The 20,426-nt window shown below is 37.7% G+C and overlaps 1 long non-coding RNA gene across 3 annotated transcripts; it reads left to right on the plus strand.

Moving 5' to 3' along the window:
• Positions 1-2,543: 2,543 nt before the first annotated feature.
• LOC137475392 (uncharacterized) lies at positions 2,544-20,042 on the plus strand. Of its 3 annotated transcripts, XR_010999861.1 has the most exons (7): positions 2,544-4,373; positions 5,423-5,539; positions 10,406-10,542; positions 12,950-13,303; positions 14,504-14,646; positions 17,141-17,239; positions 18,523-20,042. It is a non-coding gene; the product is annotated as an uncharacterized lncRNA (long non-coding RNA). The 3 variants fall into 3 exon arrangements; XR_010999860.1 differs by lacking the exon at positions 2,544-4,373 and having other exon boundaries at positions 4,535-5,539; XR_010999862.1 differs by lacking the exons at positions 2,544-4,373; positions 17,141-17,239 and having other exon boundaries at positions 4,535-5,539.
• Positions 20,043-20,426: the final 384 nt, after the last annotated feature.

Raw genomic sequence — 20,426 nt, forward strand, 5'->3', positions numbered from 1 at the left:
GTAGAAAATGCCTGTTGGTTTTGGGGTTTTTTTATCAGTAGTATATATGTCTTCCCTTTACTGTTTTATGTACATATATTGTTCTTTTTTATGTATTACATGTTGTTTTTAATTTAACATTTATTAGTTAATTAACTATATTATTTAGTTCTGAACAATTACCAAGAACTGTGTATGTAAGGAAGCAAGCATAAATACTTAGCTTTTCTTTTTAGCTTTTTAATAGATTTAAAAATAATTTTTTTAAGCGTGGACCTTAGTCTTGCAGGCTGAAAATTCTGTGTATTCAAACCACCAGCTGACTTTTAGGGAAGAAATTGGAGATATACAGGTGAATATACACTAGCAAGATGACAGAATTTCCCAACAGTTGAGGGACAGTATAAGGTAGAAGCTTTCATTGGTTATGACACTGTCTTCAGCTCCCTCTCTCTCTCTCTCTCTCTCTCTCTCTCTCTCAGTCTATTCTGTCCAATAACTGGGAGATGTTCTTACCTGCTGTAACTTTATATACATCCATCCAAGCTGTGCTATAATGAGACAAATCTTTTTTATTCTATTTATTTTATCTGTGATCACTTCCTACTGTCGTCTCGTGTTCATATTAGTGGCAATAATAGTAACAGAAAATAGGGATTTCATTATGGGCACTGTCTCTGATCATGTGTCCAATGCCATGGCTTCATTTCTGTTTACCTGCCAGTTGTTAAGTTGCTTATGGTAGAGATTCTTTTTTTTAACTACCCAGAAGCAATCCTCTCCTCAAGAAAGCCTAGAGTCTGTAGCATGTACTTAATACTGCTGAAAATAAATAGCAAAATAAATAATAATAATAATGATCAGTAAGAGGAAGAGAGTGTCAAATTTACCTTTAAGTCAAGAGAGTCTCCAATTTTTTTCAGATTTCAGTAAGGCATTCCAGAGTACAATTTACAGGTGAAGTATTTATAAAATGATGTCTATGTTTTCTGTTCCTGTTACATGTATGTTTCTCTCTAGGTACAATGAAACTGGAATCTTTCTCTTTTACAATTCCAAGGCAGGTGATATGTAAATAATGAGAGGAAGTTGGAGACACTGAGTTTATCAGCAGATATACCTGATTCTGTATATAAAAACCAGGTACCTGCTAGATGAAATGAGCTGTAACTCAAATATCATGCTGTATGTGCTAACCAGTGGGAGAAAACTGGTGCCTTTGAAAGGTGATGGTAAGACATGCTAATAAGTTGGAGCTTTGCCTTAGAAATGCCATTTCCCAATAGATGAATGTTTTCATAAGAAAATCATCACCATAGATGTTAATTAGCAATATCATCACATGCTCTTCTGAGATGCAGGAGATTGAATTATTATCCCACAGGGATAGTTGCTACAGGTCTATGCACAGTCATGAGAAAATGTATGACACTTTGCTGTGTTATTACTTAGACTGTATTTTTTTTCTTCAGTAGACCTCAGTTTTTTGGTGCCCAGACCCTGTACCCTTCCTAAACACTAAATCCATGCAGTATTATTTTATTGTGATACATTATTTTATCATAATTTATTATTTTACTTATTTAAAAAGTAATTATTTAGTTCATAAGGAGCAGTTAAAAATGCTATGGTGTCCTGTTTATATTTCTACTATATGTGTGATTTGTTGTCTAAATAGCTGCCAATGTATATGCTATATTGTACATGTATAATATTCTGTTAAATATTTTACCAAACAGAAAGATTTTTGTATGCTTTTAATAGTGAGTAATGTATATATCTTGTATATATGGCAAGGAACTCTAGAGTGGAAAGTGCTCTCATCTCCTTTATTTTGATATGTTCTCAATCCTCATTTTCTCAAAGACTTGAAAAGGTGCTATGAACTCAAATTGCTGAGTCAACATAAACTCCAGGAGAGGCCAATGACATTTTTTTACCGTGTTGGAATTTTTTTAGAAAAGAGCAGACCTATATTAAAGGATGATGAGTACTCTCATTCCTCTTCCCATGGGGACTGACAGAAAGGATCTGCTGATGACCACAGTGAAGTGGAACTGAATAGGCCATGGTGACACTCTTCCTTTTGAGTACTAGAATGGGAATTAATTACTAGCTACTGCTTGGCTGGGTTTTGGCGAGCAAACTGCAGAAACACTTCAGCCTTGGCTAAAACCAGATAAAATCAGGAGTGACATTTATTAGGTGATGGCCTATTCTTACTAGTGGTTTGGGAAAGAAACAAAAGCAGTAGCTACCCAGCCATTGGGTGAAAGAGGCTACATGCTCCTCAGTTTTTGTTTTCTGCTGCTGGTGTTAGAGCTCAACATCAAATGTCAACATGGAAGGATTGGCAGAGCTAAGAGCTATGATCAACCTTAACCTACAAGCTTCAACTCTGACAACTCAGTTTAACAAGAGTGATATAAAACAAGACTATTCCCTGGTTAGCAGGTTACGTTATTATCGGCAACATTTCCAAGAGTGTAAGGACATCAATGATGAAAGTGATATGGGCCGAGATAATATTTTTTTTTGTTTGATCACTGCCATCTTTGCCCCTGGGAGCCATAACTGTCTGAACCTCCAGAAGTGAAAAAAAATTGAGTTGCAGTATCTAAAGAGCCATTGCTCCCTAACAAATAGTTATTCATGTACCTTATGCAACAAGGGATGTTCAGGATTTACTTACCAGAATAATACTGTCTTTTCAAAGTTGGGTGCATTTGCTTTCTTACTACATAAACTTTTTCTTGTTTTCTGACACCTCATTTACTTAACAAACAGGATTTCCTTGTTAAAAGTATTCATTTAAAAATATTTACTTTCCAAGTAATCATCTGTGATCATCTGTTTAAATTATTTTCAAATGTATCCTTTATATGCTTAGCCAATTTCCATCATTTTATAGCAAATAGATTCTATAACCATAAAATGTTATCAAAGTATATTTGTTTTGTTCCCCTGGGGCTTCTGCAATTTCATATAGCTGTTGAAATCTAGTAATCTGTAATTTCCTTTTAAAGGATTTGGATGGTTTAGACTTTTTACCATGGTCTGTACAGACAGCAAAAAGGGAGACCTGTTTTAAACTGAAAGAGTGTAGGTTTAGTTTGGACAAATTGTTCGGAAAAGCTGTGAATTCTCCATCACTGGAAGCATTCAAGGTCAGGCTGGAGGGGACCTGATCTTGTGAAAGATGTCCCCGCTTATGACAGGGGGATGGACTAGATGACCTTTAAATGTTCTTCCCAACCAATCCCATTCTATGTTTCTATTATTTTATTTATTGAATGAACAATTCTAAAACTAGGGTCTTTGGGCAACATGATATTCCTGATGGCCTGGCAGTGTAATATACTGAAATATGGGAGGGTTTTCACTGAAAAAGAATTCAGACAAGTCAAATATCAAGATTGGCCACATATAAATATTTTTTTTTTTACTTTTTACTTTTTTCCCCCTGTCAAATAATATTTCATCCATTTATTCATTAATCAGAAGAATAAAAATAAATTAATATGTGCAGTACATCATAGAATAGGCAGTATTTCCCTATAAGGCTCCCAAAATAAAACTTTGTGTAAAGATAGTACATTAAGTTTGTGGCAGTGTTACTGTGTCTTCTATCTTTAATCAGCTGTGTGGGTGGTGGCTGACGAGTCAGAGTAACTAGCTGACACACGAAATGTCACAGTTCAAAGAAAAGCTTTGGCATGACTCTCATTTACTATAATATATCAGCTTTACACTTCTCTGGCAATGAAATGCCATCTTAAAATCAGGATGAATTACAACTGCATTCTCCATTCCTGCTTTGACTCCTTAACACTATTCTTTGGGAAGGCTGCCCAAACATAAAAAAAAGAGTCAGGCCTGTTTGTTTAACTTTTTGCATAGAGATTCCCAGTAACAATCTGAGAAGATACATTGTATCATTGTCTAAAAGAAATAGTAGTAACAACTGTGGGTTTTAATCATAGTTATTTAAGTATCCATATTTGAGCCTCTTATTTGCAAGAGGTAAAAAATTAGTGATGAATTTTAAAGAGCACAGCGGTTGCACACGCATTAACATTTTGTCTCAAAGCAGTGCAGTTCTGAAGAGAATCTCCTGATTTTCCCCACTTTCTGTGTTTTGGTTTGGTTTGCAGAGTCATTCTGGTGCATGCAAATCAAGATTAATTCTGGAGAAAAATCAACTAGAAGACCATTCTGGGCTGACATGAAACATGCAGAAATACCCAATGAAGACGTGAGTCTGAATAATGACTACTTTGCACCACCAGGAAGTTCTCCAAGCCTTCCTGCATATGTCAAGCAGTCCAGCTGACCATCAGCAGTAAGGCATCCCATTCTCCATGTCTGGTTTTACAACTGAGAGAAAAGCCAGTGTCACTGCCTTCAGTGTTCTCTTGGATTTGTTCATGTGGCTCAAGGCCTTTGGCAATCTGTTCCAGTGTCTCACCACTCTCACAGTAAAGAATTTCTTCCTAATATCTAATCTAAATCTACTTTCTTTCGATTTGAGACCATTTCCCCTTGTCCTTCACTACATTCTCTCATAAAAAATCCCTTTCCAGCTTTCTTGTAGGATCCCCTCAGGTTCTGGAAGGCAGCAATTAGGGGCCCCCAAAGCTTTCTCTTTTCCAGACTGAACAAACCTAATTCTCTCAGCCTTTCCTACTAAATTACTAGTTTAGCACTGAAGTATTTGCAAATGTAGAGGTACTCAGGGAGTCTGATGTTTAAAATTGCTTTGATATCCATGCTGTGGAGAACAACTTGGTCATAGTCAAATGATGTGTCTCACTGACACCAGGGAGGAGTATTTCTTTGTGTGCTCCAGTGAAGTTTGCATTTATTTATAAAATTCTTTTCAAGGCTCATTCTAATTTATATAATTTTAATTTACCATTGGCTTCACTATATGCTACAAGAAGTTGAATAATGTGGACAAAGATGGCTTACAAACTAGCTATGAAAATTAAGACACCTACCATGGTGCATCTTAGAATGAGTGGCTCTGTTAAAAGATCTGAGATATGTCTCCTGAGAAAAGCCTAGTAGCTGCAGAACATTCATGCTAGAAATGGAAAAAACTTTTAAATACTTAATCTTTCTTGGAGAAGAAAGCTGTGATAGATGTTAAATAATTGTGAAATATTCAGTGGCATATTGAAATGTAACAGATGCTATGGAATAATGTTATAGTCAAATATTGTACTACTTTTGTAAGTGTCATATATTTGTTAGCATTCCTATTTCTGGCTAAGGGCAATCTTGAGAGTTAGTAATATGAAATCTAGTGATAAAAGAGTACAAATAACAAGTCATTGGAAGTTTTGCTCACCCACTCTGTTGGGAAAGCAACATACAGACATATGTATCTATCTCAAAAGGCCTCAGAAGCTGAATTACATGACATTCTGACTTTTGACAGTACTGTCCTAGAAGAGGAAAGCCCAATTCCAATACTTACATCTTGTGCCAAAAGAAAGCAGCCCTGAGATAGGACCACAAGTATCCTAGATTTTTCAAGTCCTCATTTGGAAGACAGGTAAACCTGACCTAATAAACTAGCATATATATTAGGAACATCTTTTAAGATTTCTTTTTATTTCTGAGAAGGTCTTGGCCTGAGTCAATACATTTAATTAAATGTTTTGGGAGGGAAGGTGTTACTTGTTTTTTTCATAGTTAGCTTTGTGAAATGGACACTTTTTATTGGATATTTTAATAATACCCTGAAGTCAGACCTGCAAGGAAAATGACAGAACTGTACAAATGATGGAGACCAAAAAACCTTTCTGGACAGAGACAAAATTTCATCACGTGAAAGATCAAAAGCAGAGTCCTGAAATTTAAGATAAATGCAAGAAAATTGTAATTGTACAGACAGATCTAGGATCCACCTCTTCCAAAGTGCAGTCTAACAGCTGGTAGCAGTGGTGATGTAGCAATAGGGGTGTAGAAGAGTGATGCCTCCCTAAAATGCTCTGTGTGTCCAGCAGCCAGAGGTTCACATCTCCCCTCCATCATGTACTGTACTAAGGACATGATTGTGTTCTCAATCACACTTGCTCCTCTCTGTGTGGCTTTTTTTCAGTCTTTTTGAGATGATCAGACCTATGCTCACTACTGAGATTGTGGAAATAACTGTGGCTATATATAGCAGCATAATAATGTTTCCCATTTTATATTCTATAGCTTTCATATTAAGAATTTAAGATTCATTTGTGAAATGGATGTAGAGTTAATTCAGAAATGTTAGGAAACAGATTTCTCTTTATTTTATCCATGATCTTCATTCATAGATGATATATAATTGTGCTATCATAAAACAATACATACATATATATTATATGTATCATAAATAAGAAAAAAAATAGAAGTCAGACTATTTATAATATTTAAGCACCTAAGCAAATAGGAAGGGAGCTCTTTTAATCTGCAAAATGATTGAGGCATCTAAGTGCTAGCTTGTATTGAAATCTAATTGTACATCACTTTGAAAACCCTGCGGGAATTAGCCTGCAGTTTTAGGGCTATTTTAAAAAATAGATACCTTATATGAATAAATAGGAAAAGGAAGAATTTTGAAAGTCAGACACCTATCATAGAAAGCCTCAGTCATGCAGTTTCCCGAGAACATGAGGTAGATCCTCAGACTGGTATTTGACCACTGGTGGATTTATAGTTTATAGAGCACTATAATGCAGAATGCTGCCTAGAAACAAGGTTTGAGGTCTATGCTCTGCTGTGGTGATACAGCTGTGCTGCTCTGAATGGGAGGAGTCCTCCCAGCATCTGCTGAGAACCCTCTGCACTGCTATCCCCTGCTCCATCTGCCCTGTTAGGCAAGGGGTGCTCAGATCTCTATGCCTTGCCACAACCTGTGTGTGTTATGATCAGACAGAGTCAGCTTCATAGAGAGATTTGCTCTGTTCACAATGATCCATGAGAACAGCTGCAGATTTCTAAACTTAGCAAATCACCTAAATTTACTGGGCCTTAAGAAAAGTGAGTCATACAGATTTATTAAAAAATCATTTAATACTGAAACTCATTAGGCGCTTTGACAAAGACTAGTCAGAAATTAACATTGTTGCTATAATCATAATGTTTTGCTCCTAATTGTGAAAACTGTCATGATGTACAAGTTGGGATAATGTGTTTAAATTTAGATCAGGAAAAGACCAGTTTTTAGACATACAGAGTGGAAAGCTGTAAGTCAAGAGTGAGAAATCATGTTGGATCTCTACCTGAGAGCTCATCATGGCAAAAAGAACAGTAGAATCGCGAGAAAAAATACATTTGTAACTCTCTGATTTGTATGAGTTCTCCACTGCAGTGATTCATCATTGCAGTTCTTTGTTCTCTGTGGCAGCTCGCTACCTATAACATGGAACAAAAAAAATTTAGAAATGATGTACACAGGGCAAGAGACATAAAGAAATTGAGGCACCTTTGTCCTCCTGAAATAATATGAACTTCAGAAATGCCCTATGGGTCAGGTCTGTAGTCCATTAAGTTCAATAGCCTGCCTCCAACAGTGCTCAGGGGAAACACTATTTGGAAAGGGCACAGAAGCCATGGTGTTGTCTGCAGTTCAGTCCCCTCACACTTCTTCAGCACCCACAGACACCAGACTAAGAAAGCTGGAGGGCACTCTGCTAGTCTTAAAGACTTATAAGCCAAAACCCCCAAACATTTACTTTTACCAGAACTGCTAAACATAGGCTAAGCTAAACTTGAAATGGCTGGGACCCTTCCAATCATAGTTGAAAAAAGAAAAGATAGACTCTGTCATCAGAAAATGTAGAGTCAGAGACTTTCAAAGTATATTTATGATCTTTTATATAGATATATTGTTCAGTATTCTTTTACAGAATGCTTCTTTCTCCTAGGAAGCATATAAATGAGATTATATTTTAGCTGCTAATTAATAGTGTTCCACAGCCTTCTGACAACAGAGGAAATTCTTCAGTGTCAGCTTTGCTCTCTCTTGCACCTATTTTCTTTGAAATTACTTTTATCATGCTTTCAGCAAGACAATAGCTCTTAACAGGGGCCTTGGTATCAAAGATGGAAAGATTCAAAGATGGACTTGCACAGAGAAATCCTTCAGTTATATTTTACTTCAAAACTTCTATCTATTTGGGCTAAAAATGAGAAAATTATTTCTCTAAAAGATGTTCCCAATGTTGTTTGTGTATTGCATTAAATGTGTTCAAATGTGGTAAAAAATATTGAGCTGTCAATTATTTGCAGGTCTTCAATAATCTGCAAACTAACACAATCATTAAAAAGTAACATAATAATAATAAAAAAATCAAACAAAACAAAAATATACATCTATAAAACTGTTCAGGAAAGATTCTTCATAAATTTCTAAACGAAGGTATCCTGCATAGCTTTTATACTGTAATTTCAAAATCTGATGCCACTTAATGTGGGATCAAATCCCTCACAGAGGCAGTCATATCAGACCAACATTAATAGTTGAACTTGGTGATCTTAAAGGTCTTTTCCAAAGTAAATGCTCCTATGATTCTATTATTTATACAGCAGACTCATAATTCCAAGTTTGTTTAACAGGGTCTGATTTTTAAAAATGTGTTGATTGACATAAGGATAGTACCATCCTGTGATTTCTGACTGGGTATAGTAATCTCTCATGCATTATCTTCATTTCTTATTTATATTTGGTCCTTTTTATGTCATTCTTGCACTGTAAAGGGATGTTAGAATGAGTGTAAATGTGCTTTATACTCCATTTATATTCCTAAAGTGGTATAAAATGAAAAAATGAAGAACATAAGCAAGGTTATTTTAGGTAACTTTGTATGTGCTAAAGTTGTGGCCTTCTCTGTGAGAATGTACAGAGTATCTCAGATTCCAGGAACTATTACATCTTCCCAAGTGAATGGCAATAATTGAAGTACCTATCTTCCATCTCTCACTTTAGAGGCTTTCTTCACTCCCTCTGTTACACAGTCGTTATGGATGTGACATCCAGTTATTACATGAAAAAGTAGAGATTTCCAGGAGATAAAATCTCAATTAATATAAGGACCCTTTGAGCGTACATTGCTGGGAAGTCTAGGTAAAAATTCTTCTGAAGGAGAATCTGAAGCCAAGACAAATGTTCAACAGATTGCATTTCAGTGTTTTCCAGAGGTAGCCTGAGTCTTCATACTCTTACAATAATTACTTCTAAATAATTTCCACTTTCTTTTCTATTTACTTTTCAATTGCATGAATTTAATTTACATTATTTTAAATAAGATTTAGACATCTGTTGATAAAGTTGTTATATAAAAAGAGGAGGTTTAAACATGTCTTTAACAGTCCTGCGGATTGTATAGCAGAAATGCTGATAGAGACTTACTAAAGACAGAAATGCTGATAGAGACTTACTATTCTTCTGCTTTGAAGAATAGAACTGAAAAGGACCCAGAAACAAAAGTAGACCAAGCCTGTCAGTGTCACATCAGGCTGACCAGAGCATCTCAGGACAATTGAGAAACCTTGGAATATGACACTAGAAATGTATTTCAAGTATTGAGAGAGATATACAAACAAATTAATTTGTGGGTTTCATACAAAAGAAGTTATAGTAACATAAAACTATTTTGGGTTTTGACATGATTGTAACAATAATATTATTTGTGTCTGCTGATTTGTATTCCATTTCACCCAATGTAAATCCACCACTGGCAGGATTACATAGGCACCAGTGAAGGTAAATGTGAAATTCTTAAAATTATAAAACTTAGAGCCATGTCTCACTGAAGTTACATATAACATGTTTCTGAAGAACTTAGGGCTTGACTTGGGACAAAAAGATACACATGAGCTAATTTATATCAGTGAAAAGTAGCTGAAACTAAGAAGCTTTCAAATATCTGAGCTAATTATTCTCTTGCTTACTGTAGATGTCTCTATATTGTACTCCACAGCAGAGAAATACCCCTGCACATTTTTCAATATCCTATCCATAGCCAATGGAATCAGATGTGTCAGAGAAGATTTTATTTTATCAGCATAATCTTGAATGCTGATGATATGTATGAAAACAGTAATCTAGTTACATGTCAACTGTTGGAAGTTTTGTTGGAAGATTTACAACTACACAAAACGTCTTTTTACTTACAACTTACATTTCATTCAAAAATCATTTCTGCCCAATAAACAAGAAATACCATGATGCCATTTTGTAGTCACTTTTCAGAGCATAGCAGTTAATCTAACTCAACAGTTACATTCTTACTGTATATTAGAAAATACATGTGATGTTCAGTTACCTGCAATATAGGGCTAGGGTTATCTGTAACTTGGCATTTTTATGCCTTTTAAAGCTGTCATGCTGTAAACTGCATGCAATTCAGTAAAAAATCTGTTTTCTTTCCTTTAAATACAGTTGATCACTATTTCAGGAATATTTACCACATCAGCATCTGTCCTTGCACAGGATCCTAGTAGGCAAAGTACTCTGCAACCATGTCTAAGAGGGTCTCTGCCTCTCAGAATAGGGTACATAGTTCATCTTTCCTGCTGGTGAGATAAAATACTTACTCCACTGTTTTATGACTGATTTTACTTATCTCCAGCTATGCAAATGCCACATTTTTGCATGTTTTGCAAAACCTGTTAACGCCCCTTCCTGAATCAATCAACAGCAAACTTGAATATTTCACCTCTGTGAAATAGTCTCTGTTATTATCATAAAAATCACATGGGCAACAGTAGGCTGGCAATCTATGTTTGATGTTTCTCCTCCCTGCAGCAGATAATATATGTGCATAATTGCTCAAGTGCCATCTGGTTGCAACTTAAGATGTGTTGCTCATTGATAATGAAAGCACTGATTTGGTCCCCACACATAAAATGGAAGTCTGTTTAACCCAAGTATGCATGATTTTGTAGGACCCTGATATAAAAAAAGAGCAATGCCTTGTCAAAACCTTTTAAGAAGTGTGTATTTAATAATAGTTTTTCTAAATAGACTGAAAAATATGGCTGAAAGAGACCTGGTTGTTTTGGAATTGAAAAGTTTAATTGATGCTATGAGCATGGAGTAGAGTATGAAGCTCTCAGCCCATTTAATCACACTATAGGGCACCTACAGGCCTTCTCTAGCACAGAGGAAAGGAGAGGAAAGAGTGAGATTAAAAGGTGGTTGAGGCTCAGGCCAGAGTGCACTGCAGTAAATGGCAAAACTCTCTTTGACACCTGTGTGTATGGCACTGCCCTCATCTGCTTAAAACATGGGGTGGTGTCAGACCAAGTGGGGAAAAAACCCAGGAAGAAGTGACAACTGAGCAAAAATATTATTCAAATGCACGAAAGACTTGCAGATATGAGAAAAAACACATAATAATCCTTTTTTTCATGTCCATTGATAATGCAAAAAGTAATGGGATTAAACTGTGGCAAGTGAGATTTACTTTAAAGCAGGGGAAACTCTTTAATGAACAGGGAGTGACTGGCAGGGATCTCTTGCCTGAAGCAGTTGTCAAGTGCCCATTAACAGGGAGGCTCTAGAAGAGGCTGAACACATACCTGCCAAGATAAGCTTAGCCCATTCTGCCATGGGGCAGGGAGATGAAAGAATGACCTCTGAGATCCTTCCAACCCCTGCTGTGGTCCTCTGTATTCTGCATGGAGACTTCTCATCTCTCACGCCTTTGTAGCAACATTTGTGCATAACTTGTCATTTCAAGGAGCAATGCCCTTAAGTTCTTCCCTTTGACCAGTGTTTGAGATGAGAAAAAGGATTATGTATTTGGTTTTTTAAAATTTGCTTGTCTCTCTGATAATGTTCATTTTAAATGCAGATTGTTGCCATTTCAAATGTATGCACAAGTAATAAGGGAGGTGACTAGCAGGTTATTATTAATTTGCTGCTTTTATTTTTGGGAAATTAACATTCTGGCAAGAAATTTAATTGGACTTTTGTTAATTCTCACTGTGATGCTTTGGTTTTTCCTTTTGGGACTGGAGAGAAAAGCCAGCAGCTGGTGTTTGAGGATGCTAGGGACTTACACCATATTATGTCTAATATCTTTACTGTAAATAAACAAAATGAATAATTAAGTGAATAATGAGGTGTCCCAAATGAAGACTTCTCTGACGGTGTCTGTGAATGTTTGTACTCCTGTCATTTGTTCTCTGTTGGGCATCTTGGGCAGCACATTGCCCATGTGGATATTCACTATGTATTTTTTTCAAGCAGAACCCAGAAATAATATTAACAAAGGTTGTCAGATATGCAGAGATGCTTTTGCTCTTCAGAGCTCTATCTGTCTGTATGAAAGGGGCAAACATAAGAATAGGAGAAATTGTGTCATGGCCCCAAGGACACTGACAGGCCTGACTGCCCCTGCCTGGCTTCCCTCAGGGCCACCTCCACTCTGCTCACGGCTCGGGGCCCCATGGCAGCCCCCCAGGGCCATCAGCCCCTGCCCAGCAATGCCACAGCAGGGCTGGTCTCCAGCTGCTCACAGCCCTGCCAGCCGTGGGCACACCTCTGGACTCACATTCCCAGCTGGTGCCCAGCCTGAGCCCAGCCTTATCCCCAGGGACCTGCCCCATGCCCAGGGCTAGTGCAGTCCCTCGTGCCACCAGCCTGCCCTGCCATCCTGGGGCTGTCCCAGTGTCCCCAGCCTGCCCTGCCATCCTGGGGCTGTCCCAGTGTCCCCAGCCTGCCCTGCCATCCTGGGGCTGTCCCAGTGTCCCCAGCCTGCCCTGCCATCCTGGGGCTGTCCCCAGGGCCTCCAGCCTGCCCTGCAGTGAGCTCCCATGGCCCATAGGGAGCCACCAGAGCCTGATGTCTCACAGCTTCTGAGGTGGTTTTAGCTCAGACAAAATGCACACAAGCTACATTAGAGATATTGTATAGTCTGTCCTGATTAAAAAAAAAAAATCAATGAATTGTTGAGATATTTTACTGTTCTTGCTGCAGGGACAGACCTGGGATTTTGTTCACCTCCTGGATGCAGATGGTCTCCCCCACTGTGTCCCCCTGTCCTGCTTGGCCACCTGAGACAACAGCAGGCCTCCTCAGGGTTTGAAAGAGGCAAGTCCCCTCTTTGTATTTTCAGCACTCCTTGAGAGAACGCTGCCATGCTCTCATCAGCTCCTCCCAAAACTCCAAGGCTTGGCAGTTTGTTGAACTTGGATGTAATACTAGATGGAACTAAGAGACCACAGTCTTGTGAGGAGCAGCAAAGAGAGCTGGCATTGTTCAGCCTGGAGAAAAGAAGGCTCAGGGGAGACCTTATTCTGCTCTGTGACTATCTGAAAGGAGTTTATCCAGGTGGCTGTTGGGTTTTTCTCCCTGGTAACAAACAGCAGGATAATAAGAAATGCCCTCAACTTTTGCCAGGGGAGGTTAGATTGGATATTAGGAAAGCTTTCTTTATGGAAAGGGTGGTCAGGCACTGGAACATGATGTTCCAGGGAACATCCATGGAAGTGTTCAAAGGATGTGTACATGTGCTTTAATGGTGAAGATGCTCATAGGAGGGCAGTGCTGGACTCGGGGATCTTAGACGTCTTTTTCAGCCTTAATGATTCTGTGTTTCATGAGTCTATACTTGTTGGATGCAGATGGTATCTTCCATACATAACAATTTTGCAATGGATGGAAATGTTCAAATCACTGGTACATCAGTGGCACAAAGGACAACTTTTCTCATGGTCCAAGCAGCAGCTAAGGACAGAACAAGGGGTAGGAGCTACTGGCTTCATCCACAGACCTGCTTCAGCCATTGCTGAACAATTGCTTATTTTGTCTGTTCATTGCATTTATAAAATATAAATTGGAAGTAATCTGGTTTGGTGATTTCATTTGCTTTTACAAAAAAAAAAAAAAAGTGACAACACAAGTCTGTAAATGTGTGGTATCAGGCAAAATGAAGGTATGTTTGGGTTTTTTCCCCCTTGAATATTTTATTAACATTCCTGTGATTAGCTCTGAGCAAGCTGAGACCTGAATTTCTGCTGTTGTGCTGAGGCAACAGGAGACACCTCCCTCAGCCAAATTTCTAGTGAACTTTCTGAAGACAATGGGGCAAGAGCCACAGGATGCCACAGGGGGACACCAGCATCTCCTGACCATCCTTTAGACAAATTACTGGGGAAGCTTGACACTGAGGCAGCTGGATTCTGTGGAATTAGTATTATCTCAACATCAGCTTTCCACCTTGAATGCAGCTGTGTATAAATAGAATGCAAAGTGATTTTTTTAATATATGTGATATGATAATTAAAGTTAGCATTTTCTCCACACTTGCTATTCTGAACTGTAAAGGAAAGCTAAATGAATTGTCAAGGACACATAGTGGAAATTAATGATGGGGATAGAATTCAGAAGGGCTCTGGACATCTGGGCTCAGTGCTCTGCTGAACACAAGTAATTGGTTAAAATCTGTTAATATCACCTTAGGTGAGTGTCCTAAGCTTTCCCTGAAAGCTCTGCTGGCTGCTAGCTATGCTTTTGTGCCTTCATTTCCAGCCCAGGGCCAGACATGCTCTTTTCCATCTCCTTGGGAAGAAAGCTGAGTGGAATTGGCAGATGACTGCTGCAACTGTATCACCTCTTTGCTCTGTCCCTTGTAGCCTGTGCTCACTGCCAGTGGTCAAGTTAGCTGGTCACAGGTATGTAGTCCCTCAGCTTCCTATCATCTGCTTAGGGAGGAAACTTTAACACCTGTGCTAGAAAACATGTAAAATTGTAAGAAATATTGCCCCTGTAAGTGATGGAAAACTACAAAAATCTCACTCTGAACCACAAATGTAGAAAAACAAGTTAAAAGACACCAATGCTCTGCCACAACATCACTAAGATTTGATTAAATGACAGTTCTAAAAAAAAAAGGCAAAAAGGATTTTTATGTCTGTCTTCAAACACAATCTTGAATAACGACTCATATTCCCAGTATCATAGCATGAAACCCTAGACATTGCAACTACACAAAGTATAGCTTATCCAATGTTAAACCACCAGCAAGGACAAACTATTTTTAGAGTTGTCAGAAATTATTGCACCTGATCTTTATTGGTCTTCAGATTAAAAGAGGTTTTTCTTTAGAGAAGTTCACTTGAATTTTATGCTCATTTACTAAGCCTTATGTTACTATTCAATTTATTTTAAAGCAGATTCTTTGGGGAAAATTAGAAAGCTAATTTTAGTTGATTCTTTGGAGATTCAGGCTTAAATGAAGTGCCATAAAATTGACAGTCAGAGTGAAAAAATAGAATTGAATTCTATACTTGTACTACTCAATGGACACGGGCACCTTGCTCTTTGCTGCTGCTTCTGAGGGTTTCGATGCAGTATATTTTAGATAATTTAGACACACCTAAGCATGACACTTCACTGAAGTTTTGGTCGCTAAGGAACCGCAGAGTATTCCTTGTTCAAATGGTTTTTATCAGACAAATTTATGGCTGGCAAGTTCATAAAATTCATCATTCTCTCCAGGTTTTCAAAACTAATTTTATAAATTCCTAGTGGCATTAATCCTAATATTGAGGAAGTAATGGTACTTTAGCATTTAGTTGTGGACTTATCAGAGCAATGTTCCTTACCAACTACCTCCCCTTTTTCCATTTCGAAGTGCACCAGCTCACATTTGGCTAAGAATATTTTGAGTGTCCAACAGTTTTAACGCCTAATTTAAAGCATTCTGTGACAGATTTGAGGTTTCATTAGCAGATGTATGTTTTGAGTATTTTCAAAAACAACATAACTTTTTAGATTTCACTATCCCATATTACAGGGAATCTAAATTTGTTAACGCTTTCAGACAATTTAGGCCACCATGGTAATTTGTTATGAAATGAGTAAATATTGTTACAGGTTTTTGGTCAACAGGTCAAGCCTGTAGACAGAAACATTTTAAACATCTAGAGACATTTCTCTTTAGAAAAAAGAGACCATCTGCTTAACAGAATTTATGATTTTCTCTAACTGTTTGATGCATTTACAGCTTGGGAAATTCACAGAAATAATGGCTGAGGAGATGGTTGTTCAATTTCCTGTCACATAAATTACTGAGTAGATGTTCATTACTCCATCCCAGTGCTGTGCTTCCAACCTAATCAGAAGAAGAAGTGAGGATTTAAAAACACACGCTGTAGAAAACTCCAGTACACGCTATTATTTGCTCTGCACATATGGTCCCATATTAGAAATTACTGTTATTTTGTATGAGTAAATATGTGAATAAATATTTATACTGGAAAAAATATATATATTTTTTTCTTATAAACTTTATGTGAAAACAATTTCACTGAAAGAAGCCTTCATTCTCAGGATTATTTTCTGATATGCCACACTTTCCAAACAATATTAGTCAGCAGCAGACATGCTTATTTGCTTTAGTTCCCATTGTAAGTGGACACCTGAAGTCAGACACCGAAGTTGATATTTAAATGTGAAACTAAAACCCTCCAGTCTTTCACACATGCTAAGTTTTGCTAAAACCCTCAGCAATCTCAGTGGGAGCTGTGGCTGCTCAACATTTTGAAAATTTGGCAGTTTTAAGTGAGGTGCTTTGTGGAGGAGAGAAGTGTCTGTCTGCCTTGATCCAACTCAAATGCTCCTTGGAACCAGCTGGAAATGAGGGGGTTGTGATGCTTCCCTTGTTTGCTGCACTGCTGGGCTGATGGCAACCTACAGAGTGCTCTCCTCTGTGCCCCTGGCTTTCTGAAAGCAGAACTTGCTGTTCAGAAACTTTCAGGCACATGCTATTCAGAAACTTTCTTCTGCCCCTTTTTGCTTAAGACATTAAGCAGAATTTGCCAACATGCTGGCAGCCACAAGCATGTCAAGCTGTTTGGCTCTGGGAAGTGGCATGTGGTACGTTTTCTCATTTGTAGGACAGAATTTGACAGAGCTGATCTCTGGATCCCTGGAAATCCTTTAGCATCTGTCATGCTTACATAAAGAATAACATTTGCTCAAAGCCAGAGACCTGTCCTCAGTGTATCTCAATGGCTAAGAATCTGAAATTTCCCTCTATTGAAAATGGAATTGTTTCTGAATGCTGCATGCAATAATATAACAACATGACAGATAAAGAAAAAATAAGAAAAGTAAGTTTCCTCCAGTTGTCTCTGCTTTGTATTTCTGTTCTTACTCCATCAGAAGCCTGAGTCTTTCCTCTCTGTGTAGAGCAGCACTCTGGGAGCAAGCACTTACCCATGATGCAGCTCTGAGCCAGGCATGTCCCTCCCTTTCTTCCAAGTGAGTGTGTGAAAAGACATTGGCACTGACCAGGCCTTAAGTCTCTGTCTTATTTATATGTTATAATATTAAAATAAGCCAGGATAACCTTTTTTCCATAGATAAACATAACTTTCTGACACCAATTGAAGCACAAGGTTTGGAAACCTGCCTCCTTCCTGCTCCCATCTCCCTGCAGGGTACCTCCTTCCCTCAAGCCTGGCTTTTCCATCCTGTGGTTTTCAGTGGCTTCTTGGGCTGAGTAGCTCCATGAAACTCTTGCCCTTCCTTGAAGAAACCTGCTGCTCCCTGGGTCCCCACAACTTCAGGTCTGCTCCCACCTGCCAGCCTCCTGGTGTTTCCCAAGGCCTTCCCCATGGCCCCATCCAGTGATCCCAAGTGGAGGAGGCTCCCAGCAAGCTCTTCTACCAACTTGGATAAGGAAAGCAATGATCTGTTAAGAGTCCTGTTTTGATCCTGTAACTACAAGCTTTGTGTTTTCCCCATTGATCTCATTGGGGATTTTTTTCTTGGAGAAGGAGGTTGGCTGGCAGTTTTGGTTGTTACTAATGAAGTTTTGGTTGTTAATAATGATGTAAAATGTTCATTTTATGATATGTGTTAATTTGCTGAAGGTTAAAAAAGGCCTTTTAAGAACCCAGCAGATTTTGGGGGGGTTATTAAATCATATGGTGAAAGGATGAATCCATACCTGATTCTAAATAGCAAGTTGATTCCAGGTAAGGACTAGAGAAAGTATGCAAAGAAAAAGAAAGACAATTCTTACTTTTTAAGGAAAAAAAAACTGCATGAGAACAGGAAATCATTGCAAGCTATTTAAATAATTTAATTTTTTTTTTTCTAATTAGACTTTGATAATTGCAGTTAATTGTCTCTTTTTCATAACTCTGTCTGAGTCCCTTTGCTGAGCTGAGAGCTGTCCCTCAGACAGGGGGTCTTGTGTCTCATTTGTATTAAGATAAAAACTCATTGTTTTCTCAGGTTTATATCAGAGTTTAGTAATAATGATGACTCTCTTCTAATGATAGTTTTAAACAAACCTGATTTTATTTAAGTATTTATTAGGTCTTGTCACTAGAAATAACATAGTAAAACCAGATTTGATTTTTAGCTAAACCTTTGACAACATAAATCAAACAATAGATAAGTTTTCTCTTTGAGTTAAGCAACAGAAGATGCAATTTCCCTTCTTTTAGCAAGCACAATAATTTTCATTCAAAAACCTTTTGGAAATTCTTGTTCTTTTACAAGATTCTGACCTTTTTTAGTCTCATATCTTTTAGGGGCAATGTGAAAGAAGTAAAGGAGGACATTCAAGTGCAGGAAGCGAAAAAAGGATGAAACTCAGGGTTTTCTTTTTAGAAAAATTAAAATGGAAAACATCTAATGAATCTTTTTATGGGAAGCTGAGTAAGTAGACATTGTTTATTTCAAAAGTACCTATAAAAATAATATAAATGAAAATATTTGCCATCATTACCAGCTGCCCATAGGCAGTCTTACTGTAATTATTTTACTCTGTGTCTAATGCTGAAGTGTCACACCATGGAGATAAGTGCTTCAGAGGTGCCAATAGACAGGCTTTTGATATTAAATCACATAGTATTATCACACACTAATCAAAGTGAGAAATAGTAGAATGGCAAGGGAATTACCTTTATTTGAGAGCTGGGAGCACATGTCCATGGCAGAGCTGAGGGCAAAGCAGAGCATGTGCTGCACAGTCCATGTGTCCTTTCGACCTGTGCTGTCCATGAGCAAAGCAGAGAGCCTGGCTGAGGTGCTGCTGGCACCCAGGGTGCTACCCTGCAGCTGCAGTGCCCCACACCTCTGTGGGTGTATCAATAGCTCACATCCTGTGCAGACAGGGCACTTTTGCTCTCTGATGCTTTCCAGGTATAATTTCAATGGGACATCAATATCCAGTTCCAGTCACAGCTGCCTTTGCTCTGCTTTAATTATCTGATGATCATGGTAACTCCATTTATTTAATAATTTTTTCAAGCTATCGGAAAAGTAAAATCTAAAAGATATGTCCAAGAAATCAGAAAATGTACAACATAGACATTTTTATATAGCTGTATTTGTAAAACAACTCCAGAAAATTACCTATCACAACATTTACAAACAAATCTTAAACCAAATTAATTAATAACAAAAGACTTTACAAGCCTCACAGTAAATCTTGTTTTTCATTATACATAGGAAACATAAAAGCATTGTTATGCCAAGTAAACAAATTCCCATTTCCTCATCACATAACACCTCTGACTGGACCTGTCCCCCAGAATAGTCTGAAGTTATCTTTGTTTGTTGATCACATTAAATCCAGTACATCATTTTTTGACTTTTAAAATTAGCTTGATATTTTATTATTAGTGTTAGTAAGCAGAAAATATTATCAGTAGAGTTTACCTTAACAGTTACTTACATTGTCCCACATGATAATGAAGACATAAATTTTAAAATATCTATGCATAAGTGTATTCCAAGGAACAGAACATTTGTAGTTCTAGAATTCTGTTCCCTTTCTTAATGAAATATGTAGATGAACAAACTGATCTCCAAATAAGCCAAATCACTTCAATGATTTTACAGTAAAGGTAAGTTTCAGCTTCTTCTGATCTGATACAACCTCTAAAAGGCTGAGATGAAAGTCCACTCACTAGACTGAGGTAAGTGCTCTGAGGAATGCAAAACTCCAAAAACCGTACACATTTCTGTGACAAAATGCTACATACTTTGTATTTGCTACATTAATAATAATAACAATTATTAGATTGATTTTATTAGATATACAACTATTTTTAATCACCATTTTTAATATGCTTCATTCCAGAAGCACACAGAACTAAATGTAAGCTGTGCTTAGGCATGTTTGAAAACTTACCCTATAATTATAATACATGGAGGATGCAGGTGCCATCCCCCTTAAATTGCCTGGCCACTGCACCACATAATTGAGGGCAGAAATGGACCAGGATCCCTCTGCTTGTGTATGTCATCAAGGAATTATCTATGATGATTCTTTGCCCATTTATCATTTGGTAGAAGATTTTGCAATAATTTCTTCAGCTCTCATGCATGCCCACTCTACAGCCACATTTGCACTGTGTTTCTGTGGCATGTGTTGAAAACAATTATTAGCACATGCTGAAGACTATCAAATGAGATGTTTGCAGCTGTC

This window comes from Anomalospiza imberbis, chromosome 6, assembly GCF_031753505.1.
Source record: "Anomalospiza imberbis isolate Cuckoo-Finch-1a 21T00152 chromosome 6, ASM3175350v1, whole genome shotgun sequence".
Classification (NCBI taxonomy): domain Eukaryota; kingdom Metazoa; phylum Chordata; class Aves; order Passeriformes; family Viduidae; genus Anomalospiza; species Anomalospiza imberbis.